Genomic DNA, 10,874 nt, shown 5'->3' on the forward strand with positions numbered 1-10,874 from the left:
CTACAGTGCCAAGAACAACTCCCCATCTCCTGTCTAAACCACAGAAACACATTAGAAGTTTTACTCTGTTTGCTTGATTGCTTACATTTTTGGCATATTCCCTTTTTGTTAAAAATTAATTTGGCTTATTGTTTGACTGTACAATCATTTTTGTTTCATTTTATTCAATTTTCATGTGACTGAAGTAAATATACTGAAATAGAACCACAGTGCACATTTTTATAAGTACTGCAAATGCACCCTGTGATTCTTTCCTATCTGTAATTTGGAAAACTCCAAGTGGTAGTAAAGAAAGAGTGTCCAGGCTGAAAATATGATGAAAATTGGGTTACTTCAAATTCATTTAGTACAATGACCAGCATGGCTAACCTGGAGATGTAAACTAACCTGGAGGTGAAAACAGTGGTAACTGGGGCTGCTATTACGGCAGCACACGAATGGTTCAAGGGCCAGGGAAAAGGGGATATTTTGGCCAGGATGGTGCAGATGCAATTTTATAATTTGAAAATTCCACAATGATCACTTGAAGGGTATGAATCATCTGTCTGAACAGATGTTCAGCAGCCACCTAGTATGGAAAGGTCTATTTCCTGCACGTGCTCCGGTTGTTTGTCCCCAGCTGGCATCTTTCAAAGCACTTTGGGTATTCCCATTACACACCTTCGTGCATAAACTTCCCTGCAACAGCATCTGGAAAGTCCAAATGCACTGGCTCAGAGTGTGGCTTGGAAAAGTGTTTGCTTTGTTGAATTGAAGCTTTCACCACGGCAGCTGATTGTAGGTATCAGGCCAGGTTTTTTCTCCCAGTTGCACTGCAGTCTTTGCTCACATAGGCAGAATGCAAAGTGCCAGCAAGAACACACTGATTACTTCCTGGTCATTGCATCTACAAACTGAAATTTGCTATGGCAGCAAATCTATTGCACCCAGCAGTAAAAACCTTGCCCTCCCAGGCACGTTTCATGAAAGCAGTATGATTAAAGTCTTCATTCCACCTTAATGTGGTGGAAAAAGCATATGGCTTTTGTTGTTGAGCATGGAGTCGTAATACTAATATGTAATGGAAAAGCCAAGACTATATTTTATCATCCTATTCCCAACTGCCTACATATAGTGCACACAACATCATCATATTTATAATTTATTTATTCCCATGTGTCTGCAAGAGAGCTACAGCATAGAAAAGTTATTGCTCTCCCTATATATTTCTGCTGGACTGTGTAATCTAAGTCATTTATCTCAATATCATTTTGAAAATTCAGGTTCAAACAGGTAAATAATACCCATCTCTCACATCAGCTCTACTTGTCTTATTGTCTTTTCTAGTATCTTACTTTATCAAGAAACCCACTGCTACATAGGATGGGTGAAACTGTCACGTAGGATGGGTAAAGAAATTTAATAAGTGCTCCTTCATTTTCTTTTGAAATATAGATTCTTTTGAAAATTAGAACAGCTAGACAGAAGTTGAACTTAGCCAAACCAATCTGGCTTGAAAACTAGACTGGCAATACTGTGGGAACCAACGCATTTTGTGGTACTTCTGATACAGCCCCTGCCAAAATCTTGTAGTTCATGAAAAATTAAAAAATAACAACCAAAAATCTTGAATGTGAGGAAATGTTCAAGTAATTTCTTATTATATCCAGATGGGATTGCTTTTCCCTGGTCACTGTCAGTGAACCATAAAAACACAGGGTAGCTAGATGAGTGTAAATGAACTTCCTTGTATTTAGGGAGCCAAATTTTCAATTCCTCATAGAAATTCAGCTGAGTTTCATGGAAAAAAAACCCTGTGAAACCTGACCTTCCATTAGGATCCTGAGTTCTGACTACTAAAGCTTGCATTTAATTAAAGTCAAACTGGGCTTTGAGGTCCTGTTTGCCCATCTCCATGTAGTAAATATAGACCATGCAGCTGCTTTCTGGGAAGATGTCCCAACTATCTGCCATTCATCCCTCTAGCAGGACCTTGTTGTAAATTGCTGTGAGCAATTGTTTTCATTTTTCTCCTCTTTTTGCCTTTCTGAATTTGTTGGTTTATATGTCCCACAGGATATTCACAGATTTTCCATTCTGTGGGACAGTGGCATGAAAAGGCTCAACATGACAAGTAATTTGAACAATATCATGTCACATAGGTTCATGACCACCTTTCCACATTTACCAGTTTTATTAATCTACTTATTGAAATATTCAATATTCATTAAAGAAGTAGAAAACAAAATTTAACTGTGTAGAAAAGAAACAGTCGGAGACTGTCCAATAACTTGAGGCTAATACATCAGAATGATTTTGCAATTGGTTGTGGTCTAGCTGGTATCTTTGGAGAAAGAAAAGCTCAATGACAAAGAGATCATGTTTCCTAAGAATGTTACTAACAATTAATACAGAATTCAAATCCCTCAATTGCACTTATACACTGAAAGTTAATACAATACAGAAATTATTAAAATAATATTAAAGAAGAAATAGAAGAAATTTTTAAAAATCCAGAAGGTTTACTGGTGAGGAACAGAATGAGAAAAAGAATGGGTAAAAGTGGGTAGGAATATGTTACATCAGGTAGAATACAAGACTTTGAAAAATGAAAGAAAAAAATCCAAAAAAATTACAGAGAGATACTTTTACAACATTTTAATATTCCATAAGAGGCCTCAGAGATAATGGGTTAATGTACAGTGTGGCATGCTTAAGGGACGTAAGGACCTTGTTAAGCAACAAGGTTATTTTTCATGCCAGCCTTCAGCAAAAGGTGCTGAGCTCTTAACAAATCCTTGAGCATGTTTAGGGTGAGGCTTTGTCAGATATGAGACAAAAGTCTGGGAACAGTACGGTTACAACTGTTTTGTTAAATAGGCTGATGCTTCAGGGATGATGAGAACAAGGCTGACTCTGAATCCTTCCTGCCTTATTTTACATTGTGAATATCAGCCAGAGTCTGTGCATCCCAAGCTATCATGCATGTATTGTCATAGCTGCTCCTCTGACTAAGAATGTTTCCAGATAACATTTTTCAGGTCACCTTTTTATCTGATCATATAAATTCCTGAGAATTCCTATTAAATATTCCTGATGTGTCACTTGTCCTCTTGGAATAAAAACAGAAACAGAGAATGCCTGAATTCTGGTAAATTAATTGCCCATTACTGTCATTCAGTGTCTTTTATTTTTCAAAGATTTTCTGGGTTTGGGTTGGGTTTCGATTTCCAGACTTTGCATTTGCATCAACATGGTAGTTTACGTCCTAGAGGTTCAGTGATTTCATGATTGAGCCCTCTATGAGCAGTTAAATCAGCCTAATCTTACCATGTGAAGACACTACTTCACTCTCAGCATCCTTACTACTTGTTGTCATTTTGGGGGTATTTATATTTTTTCCTTTTCACATACTCTTTGCGTACTGTGCTTAGATGATTCTCAACAGTTCAGACACACACTTTCTTTCCCAGGTGTGGGTAATGTCTTTTGGTGTTGGTTGTCATGCTGGATCAATATTAGAAGGAATTTTGTTAGCAAAGTCATCTATACCAGCATTTAAACATACAAAGGCAGGAATAAACAATGTGTAACTCAAAGATGGATGTAGGTACAGTTGTCAAATATGTCTACATTGCACCATTCACTCAAGAGTTGCCTTAATTTAATTCTGCAAGCTTCTGTGCTGTATGGAAAGCCTTGATCTCATACAACACCTCTTGGTACTCTTTCCCTACAAGTACTCTTTCTCTACTACTCTTTCTTGGATATTTTTATGCTGTTCACTCTCCTTAAGACAGGAAATTTATAGTGAGTGACTTTGGTGTTACAGAAACACAACATAACAAATGATATTGCTAAAACAATGTGTAGTGAGTTATTGCAATAAGTCACCAGGACTCCTGAATATCCATCTGAAAGTCCTGAGTCTTGCTATTCTCAAAATACTCTAATCAAGTGCTGTGTTAGAAGGAGAGAATCCCACTACAATGCACAAACCTCTGAAAAACTGAGAATAGAATAGAATAGAATAGAATAGAATAGAATAGAATAGAATAGAATAGAATAGAATAGAATAGAATAGAATAGAATAGAATAGAATAGAATAGAATAGAATAGAATAGAATAGAATTCACTGATATTTTTCCTTCATACTGAGGTAATAATTCAGGAAATTATTTTCTTCAAAAGAACTCTTACAGGACACTAAGAGATGTATAAAATCTGCAAAGAAAAATTATTTCTTTCCAATGAGGTCTTTTGAGGAAATAATAATTACAGTAGATATTTAGAGTAGTTATAGTGTGCTAAGGTACTTTAAATTCTCTGCTGTAAAAGTCACTCAGAGATCTGTTTCTAGCTCATTTTCACAAAAAGGAGATATAAACTGTAGCCCTGCATTAAAAGCATTGGCATATGTGAAGAATGTGGCATGATTATACCACAAATTATCAATGTGAAAAGATGTAAGGGAACCAACTGGGCAGCAGCAAGGACAAGATTGTGTGTAATTAAGTATGTGTATGCAAGAATTTGAGATTATGAAGTAGCAAAAATCATAGCTGAGTTGCAATATTTAGCTGAAGAAGGCCTGAAAAATTCAGAGAATACTGATAAATTAATTGGAGTATATACAGAGGATTAAATTAACATCACCAGTGCTCATTGGAAGGAAACAATGAGCTACACTGATGTGAATAAGGCCTAAATTAAGTTAAACTTCACTAGATTTGAAATCAGCAAAGAAAAACTTTTTTATGGACAACACAGTGAGAGATTGTATTAATAAAGTGACTCGGGAAAAAAAAATAGAACAAAGAAGTGAAAAGGAAAAATATCACAAATTAATGGAAAATTTGAAAATAACAAACTTAAGTTATCCCCAAAAGATAATTCAGAAAGAACAATAATTATATTAATTAAATATATTAGATTTGTTAACAGAGTGCCATGTAAAGAAACACTTATCAAGAATAATAAACAATAATCAAATAGAGTTATTAATCATGGGACTATAGAATGTTATGGGTTTGAAAGGGATCTTAAATATCACCTAGCTCCAACTTCCCAGCTATAAAAGCACCTTTTATTAGACCAGGTTGCTCAAAGCCCCGTCCAAACTGGCCTTTAACACCTCCAGTGATGGGGGATCTGTAGTTTCTCTGGCAAACCTTCTCCAGAGCCTTACCATGCCCACAGTGAAGAATTTCTTCCAGGTACCTAGTATAAACCTGCTCTGTCAGTTTAAACCATTCTCCCTTGTGCTGTCACTACCTCCTGGTAAAAAGTCCCTGTCCATCTGCCTTGTAGGTCTCTTTTAGGCACTGAAAGGCAGCAAAAATGTCTCCCCAGAACCTTCTCTTCTGCAGGCTGAACAATGCAACTCTCTCAGACAGTCTTCACAGGAGAGATCCTCCACCCATCTCATCAGCTTCATGGTCTTCTCCTTATTTGTTTATAATAATTATAGATAAAAGATCCATTGCATGGTTCTATTTTTCTTTCTATCTTGCAATCCTTTGAATGGAAGTGTCTAATAGAACAAAAATTGTAGGTATATTGGTCTAAATGATCCAATTAACTACATTTTCCTACCGCATTTTACATGTGAATGTATATTTAACAGCGTTTTAGTGAGACAAATTGCTTAGAATTACAAATAGACCTTTTCTGAGGGGTATTGTATATATTTCTGTGTGCAGTGAAAACAAATACATTAGGTTTCAGTTCTGGTATTTATGTCATAAACAGAGTGATAAATATCTCAGATAGGAAAAATTGGAATAAAATAAAATGCTGCATAAATCTATATCATGGTATGTGAAGTATGACTCTAGGAAGAGCATAAGAGACAAGGATGATAATTTGACTAGGATAATATTTATATTTCTCTAATGACAAAGTGGAAGAATACAGTCAGTTAAGGTTGTACCTTCAAGCAAGAGATTAGGGAGATTTTTGTATTTGCTGCATTTAAGGCAATTGGAGATATAGCTCTTTCTTTGCCAAATCCCTTTAAACATGGATTAGTTTCAGAATTAATAGAATTAGTTCTTTTCAAAAGCATTCAGATACAGCTTATGTCCTTGACTTTGGTGGGTTTATCAAATTCAATAATACTTAGTAAGCTCCACTTAGTTTTGAGTCAAAACAACACAAAATTAAATGACCGTACAACTTTGATTTTAAAATGACAAATACCTTCATGGCTTGCTTAGACTTTCAAAAGTGTTTGTATTACCCTAGCCTAAATGTCAAGTTGATAATAGATCTGGGTTTATTGCAAATATTTAAGACAATTTACACAATCAAAATGAAAAGCTTTTCAGGTTTTCCAGCCACAGAACTTATTTTCATACAGTTGTTGTTTAGCTTTAGCATTTCACAGTGCTTAAGTGTGTTTAATGTATGAAGAAAGATTCCAACAGTTCTGAGGAGGATCTGACTACTCTTGCTTCTGATAGAACACATGAAAAGGCAGCACCCACAGTGCCCCAGCAGCACAGCACTGCTGTGTCTGGCCAGGAACTACAGCTCCTGCCTGCCTGGCATCCTCTGCTATCCATGCCCCTGTGGAACAGACAGGATGCTTAGCTCCACCTAAGTAAACCGAGGAGGAAGTTTACTTAAGCTCTTCTTAAATGGCTGAGGAGAGGCCAAGATCCAGTGCTTGATTAACAAGTATGTATTAATAGGGACACGTACTTTACAATTAAATTTAAAGCACTGTTTTTAAAAAAACCAAACAAAATAAACTCAGTTACTGAGCAAATAATTTTAAAATTAATTTTATGTGGATCATTGCATTGCATTTAAAACATTTATTTTTCATTTTTTGTTTCCTTTTTGTGGTTTTTTTTCTTTGTTTTCCTTTATTTTTTTTCTTTCCTCTTACACCTTTTTAATGTTTTTTTTTCTTTACTTTTTCTGCGGTGGAATTTTTATTCAGGAATTCATATTTTATCATTATACTAGGATAATCCAACACAATTTTTCTCTATTCTATTTTAACTCTTTGCTATAAATACAAAAATCACCAATGTGATACTATGAATGAGTCCAAGTCCAGAAAGTCTGGACTGAAAAATGCAGCAATACTATACAAGGTCACACACTTCCAATAAAGACAGCATGGGAAGGGTTATAATATAACTCTACTATATGTATTGCAGACAACCAAATAAGAATAAACATATGATTGTTTCATATTGTAAGTTAGGTAAACCACTTTGTTGATCTTCCTAAACAAAATCTGTTTTACTTTTTTGTCATCTTTTTTGTCTTTTTTTTAAAGACAAATATTTAGTTTTACCAAAGCTTGTTTGAAATCAATAATTAATTATCTGTAAAATAAATTGGTTTTGAATGAGTCCCAACAGATGTGGCTTGTTTTATCATCTTTAGTTTCGATTGTCTCTACTGCAAGTAATAACAATCAAATGCTTACAGACTGCCTTTGCCAGGTGTAGCTATGTAAACAAATGTCATCACATATTAGCACTCTGAAATAAAAAAAAAAAGAAACAAAAAATAAAAAAGGCAGCGTAATCATTCTTATAGTTCCTTGTGTGGTTCTTGAGCTAAGAGTTTTTGATTGAAATAATAACATGACTGCAACGATTATGGCAGAATTAAGTTGAACACAGTCTTAAAACCTCGCAATATAAATACAGGGTTTGGTAAGTGTACTTTCACCTTTACTGATCAAACCAGGTAAAAGTCTGTAAAGATGTTGGTACCTAGGTTTCAGCAACACCCATTGAATAGACCATACATATTAATCCCAGAAAAGAAAATCAAACACTAGTGTCATCAGTGAGAACAAGTCTGTGCTCCCCAGTTTTTGTAACTGCAGTATCTCCAACAGCCACTGAGGATTTAATCCTTTTTATCAGTGTTCGTCAAATCCTCTGACTTTTGTTGCACATACAGGAAATTAAAAAGATAAAACTGAAACTAATAAGGAGAGCAAAGGATGACCACCTTCCATGAATAATATGCTGAGTCTTGTCATTCAACAGCCAACAACAGTGGGTAAGTAATTTTTTTATGAGACTTGGATGTCTGGGATTTAAGGCACTCATTTATAAATAAAATAAAATATATGGGAAAATTCTTTAAACATCTTATTAGAAGATAAAAACTGTGAGAAATTCACCGAGCACAAAAGAAATCAATTAAATAAGGATTAAATCACACCTTAACACCATCTTCTGGGATTTTGTTTTTATTTTTCCCACCAAGGGAATCTAGACATAGCAAGTCAGAATAACCTAACAGTCTGAGTAGCCCAAAGCACTATAGCTAGATGTCTGATTTTTATGTTTGAGTTACACTTAGGAAAGACAATATTCAGCAGATTCACCCACTTAGTGCCTAGAATGGCAAGTGAGAGTTTTTTTTTAAACTTCGTTGCTAAAAATTCAAGCTTGTCACAAACAAGTTGTCATTCCTAGGATTTAACTCTTCCTTTCTATTTCTAGCAGTATTAGTACCAAGAAATGGTACTGCCTCCAATTAGTGTCTATGAAAGTGCCTACTAATATTTTCACAGAATTTGTCAGAATAAAATAACTAAGAAAGAAGTGTCTTTATTGCTATCACCTTTAGACAGTATTCAGCCTTGACTCAATTTCTCCCTTAATTTACACTTAGACCCAGAGGATTTAGGTGGCAAATTTCCAAGAGCCCAGAAAAATATCTTCCAGTGAAGGCAGTCTGTACACTTTCGTTCCTGCTACCTCTGGAGGGTCTGAGCACAGGTTGGTTTAGATGAACCAGAGAACATTCCTGCAAGAATAAGGAAACATTCCTGTGTTTGTCATTCCACCCTTGTCTGGACATAACTGTGTGTAAAAGCAAACACGTTTTGCAGACAAGCTATTTTTGACAAGCAGTTTTTCCAAATTTTTGAACCCACGGGTCAAGCCAGACACCAGTGTATTACTCCATAAGGTGCCTCATTGTCCTAGATGCACAGGAAGAAAGCCAAGGTTCAGAGCACGAGTTTAGGACATTACTAATTCAACTGCTATGCAAACAAGCAGCAGTAGCCTGTACAGTATACATCAAGAATTCTTCTATAACTATTTCCACAACCTGCTGGACTCACATAAAACTCTGTCACCCTACAATTAAACCGCAGACCTGTTGCTTTCTTGTCCATTTCTTCCTCAGCGTTCTGATATGGGCAGAGGAGAGAGGAAATTCTACACTTCTTGTCATTCTACACATCAGGAGCCACAAAAGCATCCTCTCTTTCCTCTAGGAGCTGTTTCCACTTGAGCCTGTTCTAGCAATTTCACATTGCCAGGTAAAAAGACATGGAACAAGTGCAAATTGCACACCTTCTACTTGTAAAGTGGCAAGTTTTGAATCTGCATCTCCTGACTGGACACTGGGTTCAGACAGCTAAAAGAAGGCAGCCCACTGGTGTGTGAAATCAGGTCTTTCCTTCTTCCTGGGAGAAATAATTAGTGAAGACCAGAAAAGATCCAAAGACCATATGTTGTGGCAGGACAGAGAGTATGAAAGTGCATGAAGCTGGGAGGAGGCAGCTTTTACACTCAGTCTCTCTCTCCTAAAGGAAATGAGGCATCCGAACACAAAAGCATCCATTTCAGTAGGAATTAAAATTGTATTAAAAAGAAAAATGTTGCCATTATCTTTCCCCTTATCTATAATAAGACATGGAAATATTGTACGAATATATGAAATTCAAATTATAATACGTGTAAATTTCAGACCATTCATAGCTGCTAAGCAATCAAAACTGAGTGACAAGTGACAATTAACTATGCAGCTTTTGTCCATGATCCAGTGTAACTATCCAACCACATTAAAATCTATTGTTTTATTTAACCTTCTCTTACTTATCTGTCCAAAAGAAAAAATATTTCTCACCTTAGTAAAGCCTTTTTATTTTGTTCCTTGTCCTGGGAAAAGTAATAATGAATAGACTACTTGCCTTTTGGGCAGTGGTAATGAAAGGCTGACTTATGCCCACCCATTCCTGTGATCCAGAACTGCAGAATGCTTGCTAATACATTAGGTCTAATTTTTATCTCAATATTGTCAAATTAAAACCAGAGTAAGTACATTTTTATAATTTAAGACTTGCTGCAAAGCATAATGTAAGGGAAATGAGTATCTCAATTGATGTCATTAGGCTTGCTCCAAAGCATAAAGTAAGGGAAAAGAGGTTTTTAATTGATGTCATTCACCCCGGGATCAAATCCAATGAGCAAACTAGTTTCCACCTCAAGCATATCTTTATTCATATCTATAGCTTAGATAACAGCAGAAAAATATTATGGTTACAATTTACTCAGCTTGAGCTATTATTGGTTGCAATAACTGGTGATTTACCAGAACTGTCTAAGCTTTTCTTGACATAGTCCAGGAAATATATTAAAGTGGACAAAACTTCAAAAAAGTGTTAATTATTCCTTAAAACTGGTATTGCAGAAAGTAGTCAAAAATAAAGTGATTACTTCAGATTTTAATTATAATATAAATTATATTCCTAGATTATTCCTTATTTTCACATTCAGAGGGAATATGTTTACACAGAATTGAAACTATGGCATCAATTCATCATAGTCTAAAATGAAAACTGTATATGATCTGACAGGGAATTGAAGAGGTAGGTTGGAATATGTGTTCCCCAGGAGACAAGAAATAGATTGAGGATAAAGGCATCTTTTCTCACCAAGTGCAGAGCTGAACCATAAATCTGAGAAAAAAATGTCATTATGTCTTATTAGTACTTCTTTGTTCTTAAAAATGAGATTTAGATGATGCATGGAAGTAAGCATAGGTTTCTATTGAGCTGTCCCATTATCTCGTGAATATATCATCGCAGTATAGAGAGGAATATATCTAATTTGCCTGAG

The sequence above is a fragment of the Prinia subflava genome, chromosome 7 (genome assembly GCF_021018805.1).
Source record: "Prinia subflava isolate CZ2003 ecotype Zambia chromosome 7, Cam_Psub_1.2, whole genome shotgun sequence".
NCBI lineage: Eukaryota > Metazoa > Chordata > Aves > Passeriformes > Cisticolidae > Prinia > Prinia subflava.